The sequence below is a fragment of the Bufo bufo genome, unplaced genomic scaffold, assembly GCF_905171765.1.
Source record: "Bufo bufo unplaced genomic scaffold, aBufBuf1.1, whole genome shotgun sequence".
In the NCBI taxonomy this organism is placed as follows: Eukaryota; Metazoa; Chordata; class Amphibia; order Anura; family Bufonidae; genus Bufo; species Bufo bufo.
Window position 1 is genome coordinate 104,404 of NW_024401161.1, and position 19,436 is coordinate 123,839.

Below are 19,436 nucleotides of genomic sequence, written 5' to 3' on the forward strand. Positions count from 1 at the left end.
AAGCACGCCAAGCAGAAAGCATGATAGGAATAGTAGTGAGTGAAAGGAAAAAAAAAAAAAAAAAAAAGGATAAACCATTGTTGATTGTGATGTCACGGCACCCATTGTTGAGTGTTTCATCAGGGGCCCTTGTGATGTCATCCAATAGCTGACCTTACTTGACCTCTTTGACCTCTTGACCTGACAAGGCTCTTGTGACCACGCGCAGTGTTCCGTCCATTGAACAGACAAGGTAGGTCCAGCTGCATAGGAAGTGCTGGGCTACTTTAATGCCACTAAGTAATCCAGTTCAAAAGATCCACAAGAGGGAGACACAGGCAAACTTTACTCATTTATTGAAGCACTGCAAAAGCTAAATGGTTACATCCAGCCAACTTGATACAAAAAAGGGTCAATTGCCTGCCAGAGACGACTCAGCAACCCCTCCGAGTGTGCACAACAGGCCCAAATCAAACGTGGAGGAGGGGAGGTCCAAACAATTCATTCAGGTGATAAGCCAATTAACCAATCATCAGTCTTAATTGGATCCAGGGTGTGTGTGACGACACTGGGGCTGAATGGGTTGCTTGGTGCTGGAAACAACCGACAGCTGATGCAATTAGGAGATTGACAGACTAGTGCAGGTATTATATGCAAAAAGCAACACTGCAACTGACTGGGCAGACAGAGGAGAAGCTGAAGGAGGCACGACACACACAACTTTCCACTTGCTTGGCTGGAAGGATGATGCTTGCAATCCATTTTCAATTTCATTCTGTTTTTTCATACTGGATTAGAAGGGGTGCACCGGTCCTGGAGGTACTGCAATACCAGGTCAATGCGTGGAGTGGACAGAGCAAGCTCTTTTTCCATCTCCCTGTTCGAAAATCCATTTAATATATGGTCCCCAGATAGGGGACGTATCAGATATTAAACTGATAAGAACAGATACTACACTTGATCTTAGCCAAAAGGCCGAGAAGCGATAACCTGAAAAGGGTTCGCAGTACAGGCCGATGGTCCCCAATGCAGAGCACTAATGAAGGCAATAGACTACTGTCCCCAGCCCAATACACAGTCCGGGAGGCTTCTTTCTCTCACAAACCGGGGAAAACGTTCACCGCGCGTCCTACGCACAGAAGTCACACCAGCATGCTTCTTTTCGTGTTTGCTATCTGCATAGCTCCGCCCACACGCGACTTTTGGACACGCCTTTTCTTCGCACGAAATTCCTGGTGCGGTGCCAAAGCACGCCAAGCAGAAAGCATGATAGGAATAGTAGTGAGTGAAAGGAAAAAAAAAAAAAAAAAAAAAAGGATAACCATTGTTGATTGTGATGTCACGGCACCATTGTTGAGTGTTCCATCAGGGCCCTTGTGATGTCATCCAATAGCTGACCTTACTTGACCTCTTTGACCTCTTGACCTGACAAGGCTCTTGTGACACGCGCAGTGTTCCGTCCATTGAACAGACAAGGTAGGTCAAGCTGCATAGGAAGTGCTGGGCTACTTTTTAGCCACTAAGTAATCCAGTTCAAAAGATCCACAAGAGGGAGACACAGGCAAACTTTACTCATTTATTGAAGCACTGCAAAAGCTAAATGGTTACATCCAGCCAACTTGATACAAAAAAGGGTCAATTGCCTGCCAGAGACGACTCAGCAACCCTCCGAGGTGTGCACAACAGGCCCAAATCAAACGTGGAGGAGGGGAGGTCCAAACAATTCATTCAGGTGATAAGCCAATTAACCAATCATCAGTCTTAATTGGATCCAGGGTGTGTGTGACGACACTGGGGCTGAATGGGTTGCTTGGTGCTGGAAACAACCGACAGCTGATGCAATTAGGAGATTGACAGACTAGATGCAGGTATTATATGCAAAAAGCAACACTGCACTGACTGGGCAGACAGAGGAGAAGCTGAAGGAGGCACGACACACACAACTTTCCACTTGCTTGGCTGGAAGGATGATGCTTGCAATCCATTTCAATTTCATTCTGTTTTTTCATACTGGATTAGAAGGGGTGCACCGGTCCTGGAGGTACTGCAATACCAGGTCAATGCGTGGAGTGGACAGAGCAAGCTCTTTTTCCATCTCCCTGTTCGAAAAATCCATTTAATATATGGTCCCCAGATAGGGGACGTATCAGATATTAAACTGATAAGAACAGATACTACACTTGATCTTAGCCAAAAGGCCGAGAAGCGATAACCTGAAAAGGGTTCGCAGTACAGGCCGATGGTCCCCAATGCAGAGCACTAATGAAGGCAATAGACTACTGTCCCCAGCCCAATACACAGTCCGGGAGGCTTCTTTCTCTCACAAACCGGGAGGACGTTCAGAGCGCGTCCTACGCACAGAAGTCACACCAGCATGCTTCTTTTCGTGTTTGCTATCTGCATAGCTCCGCCCACACGCGACTTTTGGACACGCCTTTTCTTCGCACGAAATTCCTGGTGCGGTGCCAAAGCACGCCAAGCAGAAAGCATGATAGGAATAGTAGTGAGTGAAAGGAAAAAAAAAAAAAAAAAAAAAGGATAACCATTGTTGATTGTGATGTCACGGCAACCATTGTTGAGTGTTCCATCAGGGCCCTTGTGATGTCATCCAATAGCTGACCTTACTTGACCTCTTTGACCTCTTGACCTGACAAGGCTCTTGTGACACGCGCAGTGTTCCGTCCATTGAACAGACAAGGTAGGTCCAGCTGCATAGGAAGTGCTGGGCTACTTTTTAGCCACTAAGTAATCCAGTTCAAAAGATCCACAAGAGGGAGACACAGGCAAACTTTACTCATTTATTGAAGCACTGCAAAAGCTAAATGGTTACATCCAGCCAACTTGATACAAAAAAGGGTCAATTGCCTGCCAGAGACGACTCAGCAACCCTCCGAGGTGTGCACAACAGGCCCAAATCAAACGTGGAGGAGGGGAGGTCCAAACCCATTCATTCAGGTGATAAGCCAATTAACCAATCATCAGTCTTAATTGGATCCAGGGTGTGTGTGACGACACTGGGGCTGAATGGGTTGCTTGGTGCTGGAAACAACCGACAGCTGATGCAATTAGGAGATTGACAGACTAGATGCAGGTATTATATGCAAAAAGCAACACTGCACTGACTGGGCAGACAGAGGAGAAGCTGAAGGAGGCACGACACACACAACTTTCCACTTGCTTGGCTGGAAGGATGATGCTTGCAATCCATTTCAATTTCATTCTGTTTTTTCATACTGGATTAGAAGGGGTGCACCGGTCCTGGGAGGTACTGCAATACCAGGTCAATGCGTGGATGTGGACAGAGCAAGCTCTTTTTCCATCTCCCTGTTCGAAAAATCCATTTAATATATGGTCCCCAGATAGGGGACGTATCAGATATTAAACTGATAAGAACAGATTTTTTTTTTTTTAGTTGATGCGTCAGAAGACGCGGCATATTAAATCAAGTACTCATTATGCCATACGCCTCATCATCCAAATCAACGTATTTTTTACTTTTTATTCATATTTTCTTCTTATTATATATTTTTTTTAAAAGAATAAACAGAACAAAACATAAAAGAACAAACAACATAAAGGGACGAACAACAAAAAACTAATCTTCTTCTTAATTCTTCATTTTTGCCTTTTTCTTTTTCTTCTCAGCAACTTCATAATTTCCCCAAGTATCATTTACCCGAAACAGTTCCAGACCCTATCGTCACTAATGCAGAGACTTGACAAAATTCTCTTTACCTTCTTTTCTTTCCTTTCTAAATATAAGGTCCCGTACATCATCTGCATCTAGAACTTCAGAGCTCTGGTCTACCCGAGTTCTTCATTTTTCTGCATCACTTTAATACCTTCTTCTTTTCGGTTCACAAAACCTTTCTCAAATTTCACTTTCTTTTCAATATGACCAATCTCTCTCTCTATTATTTTTACTTCTTCTTTCTTTTCACATACTTTTTCCGTACACTTTACTACATCTTTTCTTGTCTGTTCTAACTTCTTTCCAAATTCCAATAACAAAATCCATTTTTTTTATTTATACTTATTCTTCCTGCTAAGAAATCTTCTCTTCCTTCTTTTAACCAAACACAAAATCTTCTTTTTCCATTCCAGATTCCTACTTCGTTCAAAAACCTCTTCTCATACTTTACAAAAAAACCCATGTTTCTCTAAAAATTCTTTAATCTCATCTGTCTCCACAAATGGATCCTCCATTTCAACCACCAACTTTCTCGCCATGCCAATACCGGATACCAGGACTTCCACCCCTGGAACCGGGCTAGATGCCTGATTCCAGTCAGCAAAGAAATCCAAACATTTCTTTTCAGATACTAAAGTCACATCAAACGTTTTCCACTTACTGTTCCTTTGCATACAAAAAATTGCGTCCTTTCCAATACTCCCAAATTCTTCCAGTAATTCCAGAATGTAGTTTCCATCCCAGGCTCTCACAGGATCTTCCTTGCATATGAATCTCAAACAATTCCTTTTCTTTGCAAAATCCATTTCCAAGCCTTCTACTGGACCTCGATTTCAGGTTCTTTAAATGCCAATCCTCTGAGCTGCCCCTGCAGCTATGTGCAGTGGCAGGGTGATCGCTTCCCGTTGCCCCGGGACTAAGCCGTCCCCCAATAGCAGCACAGGGTCCAACTGCGGCTATAAACCACAGCCTTTCCCTGAGGCAGAGGGTCCGGGTACCCGGGGCACCTCTGGCCAAGACCAGTGCAGCACCGAAGATACTACACTTGATCTTAGCCAAAAGGCCGAGAAGCGATAACCTGAAAAGGGTTCGCAGTACAGGCCGATGGTCCCCAATGCAGAGCACTAATGAAGGCAATAGACTACTGTCCCCAGCCCAATACACAGTCCGGGAGGCTTCTTTCTCTCACAAACCGGGGAAAACGTTCACGCGCGTCCTACGCACAGAAGTCACACCAGCATGCTTCTTTTCGTGTTTGCTATCTGCATAGCTCCGCCCACACGCCGACTTTTGGACACGCCTTTTCTTCGCACGAAATTCCTGGTGCGGTGCCAAAGCACGCCAAGCAGAAAGCATGATAGGAATAGTAGTGAGTGAAAGGAAAAAAAAAAAAAAAAAAAAAAGGATAACCATTGTTGATTGTGATGTCACGGCACCATTGTTGAGTGTTCCATCAGGGCCCTTGTGATGTCATCCATAGCTGACCTTACTTGACCTCTTTGACCTCTTGACCTGACAAGGCTCTTGTGACACGCGCAGTGTTCCGTCCATTGAACAGACAAGGTAGGTCCAGCTGCATAGGAAGTGCTGGGCTACTTTTTAGCCACTAAGTAATCCAGTTCAAAAGATCCACAAGAGGGAGACACAGGCAAACTTTACTCATTTATTGAAGCACTGCAAAAGCTAAATGGTTACATCCAGCCAACTTGATACAAAAAAGGGTCAATTGCCTGCCAGAGACGACTCAGCAACCCTCCGAGGTGTGCACAACAGGCCCAAATCAAACGTGGAGGAGGGGAGGTCCAAAACAATTCATTCAGGTGATAAGCCAATTAACCAATCATCAGTCTTAATTGGATCCAGGGTGTGTGTGACGACACTGGGGCTGAATGGGTTGCTTGGTGCTGGAAACAACCGACAGCTGATGCAATTAGGAGATTGACAGACTAGATGCAGGTATTATATGCAAAAAGCAACACTGCACTGACTGGGCAGACAGAGGAGAAGCTGAAGGAGGCACGACACACACAACTTTCCACTTGCTTGGCTGGAAGGAAGATGCTTGCAATCCATTTTCAATTTCATTCTGTTTTTTCATACTGGATTAGAAGGGTGCACCGGTCCTGGAGGTACTGCAATACCAGGGTCAATGCGTGGAGTGGACAGAGCAAGCTCTTTTTCCATCTCCCTGTTCGAAAATCCATTTAATATATGGTCCCCAGATAGGGGACGTATCAGATATTAAACTGATAAGAACAGATACTACACTTGATCTTAGCCAAAAGGCCGAGAAGCGATAACCTGAAAAGGGTTCGCAGTACAGGCCGATGGTCCCCAATGCAGAGCACTAATGAAGGCAATAGACTACTGTCCCCAGCCCAAACACAGTCCGGGAGGCTTCTTTCTCTCACAAACCGGGGAAAACGTTCACGCGCGTCCTACGCACAGAAGTCACACCAGCATGCTTCTTTTCGTGTTTGCTATCTGCATAGCTCCGCCCACACGCGACTTTTGGACACGCCTTTTCTTCGCACGAAATTCCTGGTGCGGTGCCAAAGCACGCCAAGCAGAAAGCATGATAGGAATAGTAGTGAGTGAAAGGAAAAAAAAAAAAAAAAAAAAAGGATAACCATTGTTGATTGTGATGTCACGGCACCATTGTTGAGTGTTCCATCAGGGCCCTTGTGATGTCATCCAATAGCTGACCTTACTTGACCTCTTTGACCTCTTGACCTGACAAGGCTCTTGTGACACGCGCAGTGTTCCGTCCATTGAACAGAACAAGGTAGGTCCAGCTGCATAGGAAGTGCTGGGCTACTTTTTAGCCACTAAGTAATCCAGTTCAAAAGATCCACAAGAGGGAGACACAGGCAAACATTACTCATTTATTGAAGCACTGCAAAAGCTAAATGGTTACATCCACCAACTTGATACAAAAAAGGGTCAATTGCCTGCCAGAGACGACTCAGCAACCCTCCGAGGTGTGCACAACAGGCCCAAATCAAACGTGGAGGAGGGGAGGTCCAAACAATTCATTCAGGTGATAAGCCAATTAACCAATCATCAGTCTTAATTGGATCCAGGGTGTGTGTGACGACACTGGGGCTGAATGGGTTGCTTGGTGCTGGAAACAACCGACAGCTGATGCAATTAGGAGATTGACAGACTAGATGCAGGTATTATATGCAAAAAGCAACACTGCACTGACTGGGCAGACAGAGGAGAAGCTGAAGGAGGCACGACACACACAACTTTCCACTTGCTGGCTGGAAGGATGATGCTTGCAATCCATTCAATTTCATTCTGTTTTTTCATACTGGATTAGAAGGGGTGCACCGGTCCTGGAGGTACTGCAATACCAGGTCAATGCGTGGAGTGGACAGAGCAAGCTCTTTTTCCATCTCCCTGTTCGAAAAATCCATTTAATATATGGTCCCCAGATAGGGGACGTATCAGATATTAAACTGATAAGAACAGATACTACACTTGATCTTAGCCAAAAGGCCGAAGAAGCGATAACCTGAAAAGGGTTCGCAGTACAGGCCGATGGTCCCCCAATGCAGAGCACTAATGAAGGCAATAGACTACTGTCCCCAGCCCAAAACACAGTCCGGGAGGCTTCTTTCTCTCACAAACCGGGGAAAACGTTCACGCGCGCAGACCTACGCACAGAAGTCACACCAGCATGCTTCTTTTCGTGTTTGCTATCTGCATAGCTCCGCCCACACGCGACTTTTGGACACGCCTTTTCTTCGCACGAAATTCCTGGTGCGGTGCCAAAGCACGCCAAGCAGAAAGCATGATAGGAATAGTAGTGAGTGAAAGGAAAAAAAAAAAAAAAAAAAAAAAAAAAAGGATAACCATTGTTGATTGTGATGTCACGGCACCATTGTTGAGTGTTCCATCAGGGCCCTTGTGATGTCATCCAATAGCTGACCTTACTTGACCTCTTTGACCTCTTGACCTGACAAGGCTCTTGTGACACGCGCAGTGTTCCGTCCATTGAACAGACAAGGTAGGTCCAGCTGCATAGGAAGTGCTGGGCTACTTTTTAGCCACTAAGTAATCCAGTTCAAAAGATCCACAAGAGGGAGACACAGGCAAACTTTACTCATTTATTGAAGCACTGCAAAAGCTAAATGGTTACATCCAGCCAACTTGATACAAAAAAGGGTCAATTGCCTGCCAGAGACGACTCAGCAACCCTCCGAGGTGTGCACAACAGGCCCAAATCAACGTGGAGGAGGGGAGGTCCAAACAATTCATTCAGGTGATAAGCCAATTAACCAATCATCAGTCTTAATTGGATCCAGGGTGTGTGTGACGACACTGGGGCTGAATGGGTTGCTTGGTGCTGGAAACAACCGACAGCTGATGCAATTAGGAGATTGACAGACTAGATGCAGGTATTATATGCAAAAAGCAACACTGCACTGACTGGGCAGACAGAGGAGAAGCTGAAGGAGGCACGACACACACAACTTTCCACTTGCTTGGCTGGAAGGATGATGCTTGCAATCCATTTCAATTTCATTCTGTTTTTTCATACTGGATTAGAAGGGGGTGCACCGGTCCTGGAGGTACTGCAATACCAGGTCAATGCGTGGAGTGGACAGAGCAAGCTCTTTTTCCATCTCCCTGTTCGAAAAATCCATTTAATATATGGTCCCCAGATAGGGGACGTATCAGATATTAAACTGATAAGAACAGATACTACACTTGATCTTAGCCAAAAGGCCGAGAAGCGATACCCTGAAAAGGGTTCGCAGTACAGGCCGATGGTCCCCAATGCAGAGCACTAATGAAGGCAATAGACTACTGTCCCCCAGCCCAATACACAGTCCGGGAGGCTTCTTTCTCTCACAAACCGGGGAAAACGTTCACAGCGCGTCCTACGCACAGAAGTCACACCAGCAGGCTTCTTTTCGTGTTTGCTATCTGCATAGCTCCGCCCACACGCGACATTTGGGACACGCCTTTTCTTCGCACGAAATTCCTGGGGCGGTGCCAAAGCACGCAAAGCAGAAAGCAAGAAAGAAATAGTAGTGAGTGAAAGGAAAAAAAAAAAAAAAAAAAAAAAAGGATAACCATTGTTGATTGTGATGTCACGGCACCATTGTTGAGTGTTCCATCAGGGCCCTTGTGATGTCATCCAATAGCTGACCTTACTTGACCTCTTTGACCTCTTGACCTGACAAGGCTCTTGTGACACGCGCAGTGTTCCGTCCATTGAACAGACAAGGTAGGTCCAGCTGCATAGGAAGTGCTGGGCTACTTTTTAGCCACTAAGTAAACCAGTTCAAAAGATCCACAAGAGGGAGACACAGGCAACTTTACTCATTTATTGAAGCACTGCAAAAGCTAAATGGTTACATCCAGCCAACTTGATACAAAAAAAGGGTCAATTGCCTGCCAGAGACGACTCAGCAACCCTCCGAGGTGTGCACAACAGGCCCAAATCAAACGTGGAGGAGGGGAGGTCCAAACAATTCATTCAGGTGATAAGCCAATTAACCAATCATCAGTCTTAATTGGATCCAGGGTGTGTGTGACGACACTGGGGCTGAATGGGTTGCTTGGTGCTGGAAACAAACCGACAGCTGATGCAATTAGGAGAATGACAGACTAGATGCAGGTATTATATGCAAAAAGCAACACTGCACTGACTGGGCAGACAGAGGAGAAGCTGAAGGAGGCACGACACACACAACTTTCCACTTGCTTGGCTGGAAGGATGATGCTTGCAATCCATTTCAATTTCATTCTGTTTTTTCATACTGGATTAGAAGGGGTGCACCGGTCCTGGATGTACTGCAATACCAGGTCAATGCGTGGAGTGGACAGAGCAAGCTCTTTTTCCATCTCCCTGTTTCGAAAAATCCATTAATATATGGTCCCCAGATAGGGGACGTATCAGATATTAAACTGATAAGAACAGATACTACACTTGATCTTAGCCAAAAGGCCGAGAAGCGATAACCTGAAAAGGGTTCGCAGTACAGGCCGATGGTCCCCAATGCAGAGCACTAATGAAGGCAATAGACTACTGTCCCCAGCCCAATACACAGTCCGGGAGGCTTCTTTCTCTCTTACAAACCGGGGGAAAACGTTCACGCGCGTCCTACGCACAGAAGTCACACCAGCATGCTTCTTTTCGTGTTTGCTATCTGCATAGCTCCGCCCTCACGCGACCTTTTGGACACGCCTTTTCTTCGCACGAAATTCCTGTGCGGTGCCAAAAGCACGCCAAGCAGAAAGCATGATAGGAATAGTAGTGAGTGAAAGGAAAAAAAAAAAAAAAAAAAAAAAAAAAAAAGGATAACCATTGTGATTGTGATGTCACGGCACCATTGTTGAGTGTTCCATCAGGGCCCTTGTGATGTCAACCAATAGCTGACCTTACTTGACCTCTTTGCCCTCTTGACCTGACAAGGCTCTTGTGACACGCGCAAGTGTTCCGTCCATTGAACAGACAAGGTAGGTCCAGCCTGCATAGGAAGTGCTGGGCTACTTTTTAGCCACTAAGTAATCCAGTTCAAAAGATCCACAAGAGGGAGACACAGGGCAAACTTTACTCATTTATTGAAGCACTGCAAAAGCTAGAATGGTTACATCCAGCCAACTTTGATACAAAAAAGGGTCAATTGCCTGCCAGAGAGACGACTCAGCAAACCCTCCGAGGTGTGCACAACAGGCCCAAAATCAAACGTGGAGGAGGGGAGGTCCAAAACAATTCATTCAGGTGATAGCCAATTAACCAATCATCAGTCTTAATTGGATCCAGGGGTGTGTGTGACGTCTCTGGGGCTGAATGGGTTGGCTTGGTGCTGGAAACAACCGACAGCTGATGCAATTAGGAGATTGACAGACTAGATGCAGGTATTATATGCAAAAAGCAACACTGCACTGACTGGGCAGACAGAGGAGAAGCTGAAGGAGGCACGACACACACAACTTTCCACTTGCTTGGCTGGAAGGATGATGCTTGCAATCCATTTCAATTTCATTCTGTTTTTTCATACTGGATTAGAAGGGGTGCACCGGTCCTGGAGGTACTGCAATTACCAGGTCAATGCGTGGAGTGGACAGAGCAAGCTCTTTTTCCCATCTCCCTGTTTCGAAAAATCCATTTTAATATATGGTCCCCAGATAGGGGACCGTATCAGATATTAAACTGATAAGAACAGATACTAACCTTGATCTTAGCCAAAAGGCCGAGAAGCGATAACCTGAAAAGGGTTCGCAGTACAGGCCGATGGTCCCCCAATGCAGAGCACTAATGAAGGCAATGACTACTGGTCCCAGCCCAATACACAGTCCGGGGAGGCTTCTTTCTCTCACAAACCGGGGAAAACGTTCACCGCGCGTCCTACGCACAGAAGTCACACCAGCATGCTTTCTTTTCGTGTTTGCTATCTGCATAGCTCCGCCCACCACAGCGACTTTTGGACACGCCTTTTCTTCGCACGAAATTCCTGGTGCGGTGCCAAAGCACGCCAAGCAGAAAGCATGATAGGAATAGTAGTGAGTGAAAGGAAAAAAAAAAAAAAAAAAAAAAAAAAAAAAAGGATAACCATTGTTGATTGTGATGTCACGGCACCATTGTTGAGTGTTCCATCAGGGCCCTTGTGATGTCATCCAATAGCTGACCTTACTTGACCTCTTTGACCTCTTGACCTGACAAGGCTCTTGTGACACGCGCAGTGTTCCGTCATTGAACAGACAAGTGTAGGTCCAGCTGCATAGGAAGTGCTGGGCTACTTTTTAGCCACTAAGTAATCCAGTTCAAAAGATCCACAAGAGGGAGACACAGGCAAACTTTACTCATTTATTGAAGCACTGCAAAAGCTAAATGGTTACATCAGCCAACTTGATACAAAAAAGGGTCAATTGCCTGCCAGAGACGACTCAGCAAACCTCCGAGGTGGTGCACAACAGGCCCAACAATCAAACGTGGAGGAGGGGAGGTCCAAACAATTCATTCAGGTGATAAGCCAATTAACCAATCATCCAGTCTTAATTGGATCCAGGGTGTGTGTGACGACACTGGGGGCTGAATGGGTTGCTTGGTGCTGGAAACAACCGACAGCTGATGCAATTAGGAGATTGACAGACTAGGATGCAGGTATTATATGCAAAAAGCAAACACTGCACTGACTGGGCAGACAGAGGAGAAAGCTGAAGGAGGCACGACACACACAACTTTCCCCTTGCTTGGCTGGAAGGATGATGCTTGCAATCCATTTCAATTTCATTCTGTTTTTTCATACTGGATTAGAAGGGGGTGCACCGGTCCTGGAGGTACTGCAATACCAGGTCAATGCGTGGAGTGGACAGAGCAAGCTCTTTTTCCATCTCCCTGTTCGAAAAAATCCATTTAATATATGGTCCCCAGATAGGGGACGTATCAGATATTAAACTGATAAGAACAGATACTACACTTGATCTTAGCCAAAAGGCCGAGAAGCGATAACCTGAAAAGGGTTCGCAGTACAGGCCGATGGTCCCCAATGCAGAGCACTAATGAAGGCAATAGACTACTGTCCCCAGCCCAATACACAGTCCGGGAGGCTTCTTTCTCTCACAAACCGGGGAAAACGTTCACGCGCGTCCTACGCACAGAAGTCACACCAGCATGCTTCTTTTCGTGTTTGCTATCTGCATAGCTCCGCCCACACGCGACTTTTGGACACGCCTTTTCTTCGCACGAAATTCCTGGTGCGGTGCCAAAGCACGCCAAGCAGAAAGCATGATAGGAATAGTAGTGAGTGAAAGGAAAAAAAAAAAAAAAAAAAAAGGATAACCATTGTTGATTGTGATGTCACGGCACCATTGTTGAGTGTTCCATCAGGGCCCTTGTGATGTCATCCAATAGCTGACCTTACTTGACCTCTTTGACCTCTTGACCTGACAAGGCTCTTGTGACACGCGCAGTGTTCCGTCCATTGAACAGACAAGGTAGGTCCAGCTGCATAGGAAGTGCTGGGCTACTTTTTAGCCACTAAGTAATCCAGTTCAAAAGATCCACAAGAGGGAGACACAGGCAAACTTTACTCATTTATTGAAGCACTGCAAAAGCTAAATGGTTACATCCAGCCAACTTGATACAAAAAAGGGTCAATTGCCTGCCAGAGACGACTCAGCAACCCTCCGAGGTGTGCACAACAGGCCCAAATCAAACGTGGAGGAGGGGAGGTCCAAACAATTCATTCAGGTGATAAGCCAATTAACCAATCATCAGTCTTAATTGGATCCAGGGTGTGTGTGACGACACTGGGGCTGAATGGGTTGCTTGGTGCTGGAAACAACCGACAGCTGATGCAATTAGGAGATTGACAGACTAGATGCAGGTATTATATGCAAAAAGCAACACTGCACTGACTGGGCAGACAGAGGAGAAGCTGAAGGAGGCACGACACACACAACTTTCCACTTGCTTGGCTGGAAGGATGATGCTTGCAATCCATTTCAATTTCATTCTGTTTTTTCATACTGGATTAGAAGGGGTGCACCGGTCCTGGAGGTACTGCAATACCAGGTCAATGCGTGGAGTGGACAGAGCAAGCTCTTTTTCCATCTCCCTGTTCGAAAAATCCATTTAATATATGGTCCCCAGATAGGGGACGTATCAGATATTAAACTGATAAGAACAGATACTACACTTGATCTTAGCCAAAAGGCCGAGAAGCGATAACCTGAAAAGGGTTCGCAGTACAGGCCGATGGTCCCCAATGCAGAGCACTAATGAAGGCAATAGACTACTGTCCCCAGCCCAATACACAGTCCGGGAGGCTTCTTTCTCTCACAAACCGGGGAAAACGTTCACGCGCGTCCTACGCACAGAAGTCACACCAGCATGCTTCTTTTCGTGTTTGCTATCTGCATAGCTCCGCCCACACGCGACTTTTGGACACGCCTTTTCTTCGCACGAAATTCCTGGTGCGGTGCCAAAGCACGCCAAGCAGAAAGCATGATAGGAATAGTAGTGAGTGAAAGGAAAAAAAAAAAAAAAAAAAAAAGGATAACCATTGTTGATTGTGATGTCACGGCACCATTGTTGAGTGTTCCATCAGGGCCCTTGTGATGTCATCCAATAGCTGACCTTACTTGACCTCTTTGACCTCTTGACCTGACAAGGCTCTTGTGACACGCGCAGTGTTCCGTCCATTGAACAGACAAGGTAGGTCCAGCTGCATAGGAAGTGCTGGGCTACTTTTTAGCCACTAAGTAATCCAGTTCAAAAGATCCACAAGAGGGAGACACAGGCAAACTTTACTCATTTATTGAAGCACTGCAAAAGCTAAATGGTTACATCCAGCCAACTTGATACAAAAAAGGGTCAATTGCCTGCCAGAGACGACTCAGCAACCCTCCGAGGTGTGCACAACAGGCCCAAATCAAACGTGGAGGAGGGGAGGTCCAAACAATTCATTCAGGTGATAAGCCAATTAACCAATCATCAGTCTTAATTGGATCCAGGGTGTGTGTGACGACACTGGGGCTGAATGGGTTGCTTGGTGCTGGAAACAACCGACAGCTGATGCAATTAGGAGATTGACAGACTAGATGCAGGTATTATATGCAAAAAGCAACACTGCACTGACTGGGCAGACAGAGGAGAAGCTGAAGGAGGCACGACACACACAACTTTCCACTTGCTTGGCTGGAAGGATGATGCTTGCAATCCATTTCAATTTCATTCTGTTTTTTCATACTGGATTAGAAGGGGTGCACCGGTCCTGGAGGTACTGCAATACCAGGTCAATGCGTGGAGTGGACAGAGCAAGCTCTTTTTCCATCTCCCTGTTCGAAAAATCCATTTAATATATGGTCCCCAGATAGGGGACGTATCAGATATTAAACTGATAAGAACAGATACTACACTTGATCTTAGCCAAAAGGCCGAGAAGCGATAACCTGAAAAGGGTTCGCAGTACAGGCCGATGGTCCCCAATGCAGAGCACTAATGAAGGCAATAGACTACTGTCCCCAGCCCAATACACAGTCCGGGAGGCTTCTTTCTCTCACAAACCGGGGAAAACGTTCACGCGCGTCCTACGCACAGAAGTCACACCAGCATGCTTCTTTTCGTGTTTGCTATCTGCATAGCTCCGCCCACACGCGACTTTTGGACACGCCTTTTCTTCGCACGAAATTCCTGGTGCGGTGCCAAAGCACGCCAAGCAGAAAGCATGATAGGAATAGTAGTGAGTGAAAGGAAAAAAAAAAAAAAAAAAAAAAGGATAACCATTGTTGATTGTGATGTCACGGCACCATTGTTGAGTGTTCCATCAGGGCCCTTGTGATGTCATCCAATAGCTGACCTTACTTGACCTCTTTGACCTCTTGACCTGACAAGGCTCTTGTGACACGCGCAGTGTTCCGTCCATTGAACAGACAAGGTAGGTCCAGCTGCATAGGAAGTGCTGGGCTACTTTTTAGCCACTAAGTAATCCAGTTCAAAAGATCCACAAGAGGGAGACACAGGCAAACTTTACTCATTTATTGAAGCACTGCAAAAGCTAAATGGTTACATCCAGCCAACTTGATACAAAAAAGGGTCAATTGCCTGCCAGAGACGACTCAGCAACCCTCCGAGGTGTGCACAACAGGCCCAAATCAAACGTGGAGGAGGGGAGGTCCAAACAATTCATTCAGGTGATAAGCCAATTAACCAATCATCAGTCTTAATTGGATCCAGGGTGTGTGTGACGACACTGGGGCTGAATGGGTTGCTTGGTGCTGGAAACAACCGACAGCTGATGCAATTAGGAGATTGACAGACTAGATGCAGGTATTATATGCAAAAAGCAACACTGCACTGACTGGGCAGACAGAGGAGAAGCTGAAGGAGGCACGACACACACAACTTTCCACTTGCTTGGCTGGAAGGATGATGCTTGCAATCCATTTCAATTTCATTCTGTTTTTTCATACTGGATTAGAAGGGGTGCACCGGTCCTGGAGGTACTGCAATACCAGGTCAATGCGTGGAGTGGACAGAGCAAGCTCTTTTTCCATCTCCCTGTTCGAAAAATCCATTTAATATATGGTCCCCAGATAGGGGACGTATCAGATATTAAACTGATAAGAACAGATACTACACTTGATCTTAGCCAAAAGGCCGAGAAGCGATAACCTGAAAAGGGTTCGCAGTACAGGCCGATGGTCCCCAATGCAGAGCACTAATGAAGGCAATAGACTACTGTCCCCAGCCCAATACACAGTCCGGGAGGCTTCTTTCTCTCACAAACCGGGGAAAACGTTCACGCGCGTCCTACGCACAGAAGTCACACCAGCATGCTTCTTTTCGTGTTTGCTATCTGCATAGCTCCGCCCACACGCGACTTTTGGACACGCCTTTTCTTCGCACGAAATTCCTGGTGCGGTGCCAAAGCACGCCAAGCAGAAAGCATGATAGGAATAGTAGTGAGTGAAAGGAAAAAAAAAAAAAAAAAAAAAAGGATAACCATTGTTGATTGTGATGTCACGGCACCATTGTTGAGTGTTCCATCAGGGCCCTTGTGATGTCATCCAATAGCTGACCTTACTTGACCTCTTTGACCTCTTGACCTGACAAGGCTCTTGTGACACGCGCAGTGTTCCGTCCATTGAACAGACAAGGTAGGTCCAGCTGCATAGGAAGTGCTGGGCTACTTTTTAGCCACTAAGTAATCCAGTTCAAAAGATCCACAAGAGGGAGACACAGGCAAACTTTACTCATTTATTGAAGCACTGCAAAAGCTAAATGGTTACATCCAGCCAACTTGATACAAAAAAGGGTCAATTGCCTGCCAGAGACGACTCAGCAACCCTCCGAGGTGTGCACAACAGGCCCAAATCAAACGTGGAGGAGGGGAGGTCCAAACAATTCATTCAGGTGATAAGCCAATTAACCAATCATCAGTCTTAATTGGATCCAGGGTGTGTGTGACGACACTGGGGCTGAATGGGTTGCTTGGTGCTGGAAACAACCGACAGCTGATGCAATTAGGAGATTGACAGACTAGATGCAGGTATTATATGCAAAAAGCAACACTGCACTGACTGGGCAGACAGAGGAGAAGCTGAAGGAGGCACGACACACACAACTTTCCACTTGCTTGGCTGGAAGGATGATGCTTGCAATCCATTTCAATTTCATTCTGTTTTTTCATACTGGATTAGAAGGGGTGCACCGGTCCTGGAGGTACTGCAATACCAGGTCAATGCGTGGAGTGGACAGAGCAAGCTCTTTTTCCATCTCCCTGTTCGAAAAATCCATTTAATATATGGTCCCCAGATAGGGGACGTATCAGATATTAAACTGATAAGAACAGATTTTTTTTTTTTTTAGTTGATGCGTCAGAGGACGCGTCATATTTGTATCAATTACCCATATGTCCTACGCCTCATCATCCGAATCAACATTTTTTATACTTTTTATTCATTATTTTTTCTTATTATTTTCTTTAAAAAAATTTTTTAACAAAACAAAACATAAAAACAGACATGACATAAATAACTAATCTTAATCGGGTCTTAGACCACAGGACCAAGCACAATACATCAACCTCCTCATTACATTCCTATGAATTATTAACTCTGGTAACAAAGGATCTGGTATCCCAGATTGAAGAGCCGGATGAACTTTAAACCGCTCAAAAAACTCTTGCCTCCGATCTACCAACATCTGTCTAACTTTATTATACAGACAATTAAGATTAACTCCCGTTCTTACTAATTTTTCTATTTCTTTATCTATTTTCTCAAAAGGTGACTCTTCTTCCTTCTTTTCTTCTCTTCTTGCTTCTTTTCCACCTTTTAAATCTCCCTTCTTTTCATCTTTCTTATTTTCTCTTACAACCCTCCTAATTCCAATTTCTTCTTTTTGGTTCTCTTTTTTTTTTTGACTATCTTCATCTTTCCTCTTCCTTTTTATTTCTTCTCCTTTCCTTTTAGGACATGACAAGTAGACATGATTGTCTTCCCCACATAGATTACATTTTTTCTTCTTTTTTACATCCTGATGCTAAATGACCTCCTCCTTCACAATTTGCACACCACTGCTCTTCACAAGCATCTTTCTCATGACCATATGTCTTACAGTTTTTACAGAAACCCGGCATTCCATTGAAGAATAGATCGCCATTGACTGCTCGATTTTAAACCTAGCTGGTGGAAATATCATCTCTCCCCCAGCATCCTCCTTAAATTTCACAAAGAATTTCACTTAGTGGACCATATACCGTACTTATTAAAAATCTTTCCATTGCAGGAAACCTTCTCACAGAACCGTAACAAAAACACCATAATGTCCTCTTCCGGGACGTAAGGACTATACATCCTCACGGTGACCACTCGCTCCCTCCTTGGAAATGCGGCATCACTTTCACACCATTCATAACAGGGCTCAGCCTGAAATGTTCCACTTGCTTCAATACAGCAGCACATACGTCTTCAGTAACGAATACCACATCATATAATCCTCGCTTTGGGAATTCAAGCATTGAAAGGATGAACTCCTTGCGTACCTCTATGAGTCCTATCAGCACTTCTTCAACCAAAAAGGCAAGTCCCTTCTCCTTCTTCCGAGGATCCAACAATAAAAACCGCACGCCATTCCGTATTCTTTCGTACGCCGGTACTTCGTCCATCTCTGGAATCTGGAACTCCGTTTCTGCCGTCTCCATCATCATCGTCATCGCCATCCGATTAGAAGCCACGACACAGGGACTTGAAGCGCCTACCACAAAGTAGCAGGCAAGGTGATCGCTTCCCGTTGCCCAGGGACTAAGCCGCTCCCCAATAGCAGCAAGGAGGCAGGACCGAACTTTTCAGCGCGGCCCCAACCTCCAAGGCAGAGGAGACGGGTACCCCAGGCACCTTCTGGCCAAGACCCAATGTATCTCTACACTTGATCTTAGCCAAAAGGCCGAGAAGCGATAACCTGAAAAGGGTTCGCAGTACAGGCCGATGGTCCCCAATGCAGAGCACTAATGAAGGCAATAGACTACTGTCCCCAGCCCAATACACAGTCCGGGAGGCTTCTTTCTCTCACAAACGGGGAAAACGTTCACGCGCGTCCTACGCACAGAAGTCACACCAGCATGCTTCTTTTCGTGTTTGCTATCTGCATAGCTCCGCCCACACGCGACTTTTGGACACGCCTTTTCTTCGCACGAAATTCCTGGTGCGGTGCCAAAGCACGCCAAGCAGAAAGCATGATAGGAATAGTAGTGAGTGAAAGGAAAAAAAAAAAAAAAAAAAAGGATAACCATTGTTGATTGTGATGTCACGGCACCATTGTTGAGTGTTCCATCAGGGCCCTTGTGATGTCATCCAATAGCTGACCTTACTTGACCTCTTTGACCTCTTGACCTGACAAGGCTCTTGTGACACGCGCAGTGTTCCGTCCATTGAACAGACAAGGTAGGTCCAGCTGCATAGGAAGTGCTGGGCTACTTTTTAGCCACTAAGTAATCCAGTTCAAAAGATCCACAAGAGGGAGACACAGGCAAACTTTACTCATTTATTGAAGCACTGCAAAAGCTAATGGTTACATCCAGCCAACTTGATACAAAAAAGGGTCAATTGCCTGCCAGAGACGACTCAGCAACCCTCCGAGGTGTGCACAACAGGCCCAAATCAAACGTGGAGGAGGGGAGGTCCAAACAATTCATTCAGGTGATAAGCCAATTAACCAATCATCAGTCTTAATTGGATCCAGGGTGTGTGTGACGACACTGGGGCTGAATGGGTTGCTTGGTGCTGGAAACAACCGACA

At 45.7% G+C, this 19,436-nt stretch overlaps 12 non-coding genes and 2 pseudogenes across 12 annotated transcripts; all 14 read right to left on the reverse strand.

The window, feature by feature from the left end:
- Positions 1-776: 776 nt before the first annotated feature.
- Positions 777-966, reverse strand: LOC120984839. The gene has a single exon (XR_005775433.1). It is a non-coding gene; the product is annotated as a U2 spliceosomal RNA (small nuclear RNA).
- A 1,032-nt stretch (positions 967-1,998) lies between these two features.
- On the reverse strand, positions 1,999-2,189 carry LOC120984829. Its single transcript, XR_005775423.1, has one exon. It is a non-coding gene; the product is annotated as a U2 spliceosomal RNA (small nuclear RNA).
- A 1,032-nt stretch (positions 2,190-3,221) lies between these two features.
- Positions 3,222-3,417, reverse strand: LOC120984785. Its single transcript, XR_005775386.1, has one exon. It is a non-coding gene; the product is annotated as a U2 spliceosomal RNA (small nuclear RNA).
- A 1,187-nt stretch (positions 3,418-4,604) lies between these two features.
- LOC120984788 lies at positions 4,605-4,745 on the reverse strand (annotated as a pseudogene).
- Positions 4,746-5,777: 1,032 nt separating this feature from the next.
- LOC120984840 lies at positions 5,778-5,968 on the reverse strand. The gene has a single exon (XR_005775434.1). It is a non-coding gene; the product is annotated as a U2 spliceosomal RNA (small nuclear RNA).
- A 1,027-nt stretch (positions 5,969-6,995) lies between these two features.
- Positions 6,996-7,187, reverse strand: LOC120984837. The gene has a single exon (XR_005775431.1). It is a non-coding gene; the product is annotated as a U2 spliceosomal RNA (small nuclear RNA).
- A 1,041-nt stretch (positions 7,188-8,228) lies between these two features.
- On the reverse strand, positions 8,229-8,419 carry LOC120984833. The gene has a single exon (XR_005775428.1). It is a non-coding gene; the product is annotated as a U2 spliceosomal RNA (small nuclear RNA).
- Positions 8,420-9,456: 1,037 nt separating this feature from the next.
- LOC120984838 lies at positions 9,457-9,647 on the reverse strand. Its single transcript, XR_005775432.1, has one exon. It is a non-coding gene; the product is annotated as a U2 spliceosomal RNA (small nuclear RNA).
- A 1,053-nt stretch (positions 9,648-10,700) lies between these two features.
- Positions 10,701-10,896, reverse strand: LOC120984770. Its single transcript, XR_005775377.1, has one exon. It is a non-coding gene; the product is annotated as a U2 spliceosomal RNA (small nuclear RNA).
- Positions 10,897-11,949: 1,053 nt separating this feature from the next.
- On the reverse strand, positions 11,950-12,141 carry LOC120984834. Its single transcript, XR_005775429.1, has one exon. It is a non-coding gene; the product is annotated as a U2 spliceosomal RNA (small nuclear RNA).
- A 1,030-nt stretch (positions 12,142-13,171) lies between these two features.
- Positions 13,172-13,362, reverse strand: LOC120984830. The gene has a single exon (XR_005775425.1). It is a non-coding gene; the product is annotated as a U2 spliceosomal RNA (small nuclear RNA).
- Positions 13,363-14,393: 1,031 nt separating this feature from the next.
- On the reverse strand, positions 14,394-14,584 carry LOC120984831. Its single transcript, XR_005775426.1, has one exon. It is a non-coding gene; the product is annotated as a U2 spliceosomal RNA (small nuclear RNA).
- Positions 14,585-15,615: 1,031 nt separating this feature from the next.
- On the reverse strand, positions 15,616-15,806 carry LOC120984832. Its single transcript, XR_005775427.1, has one exon. It is a non-coding gene; the product is annotated as a U2 spliceosomal RNA (small nuclear RNA).
- Positions 15,807-16,837: 1,031 nt separating this feature from the next.
- LOC120984783 lies at positions 16,838-17,011 on the reverse strand (annotated as a pseudogene).
- Positions 17,012-19,436: the final 2,425 nt, after the last annotated feature.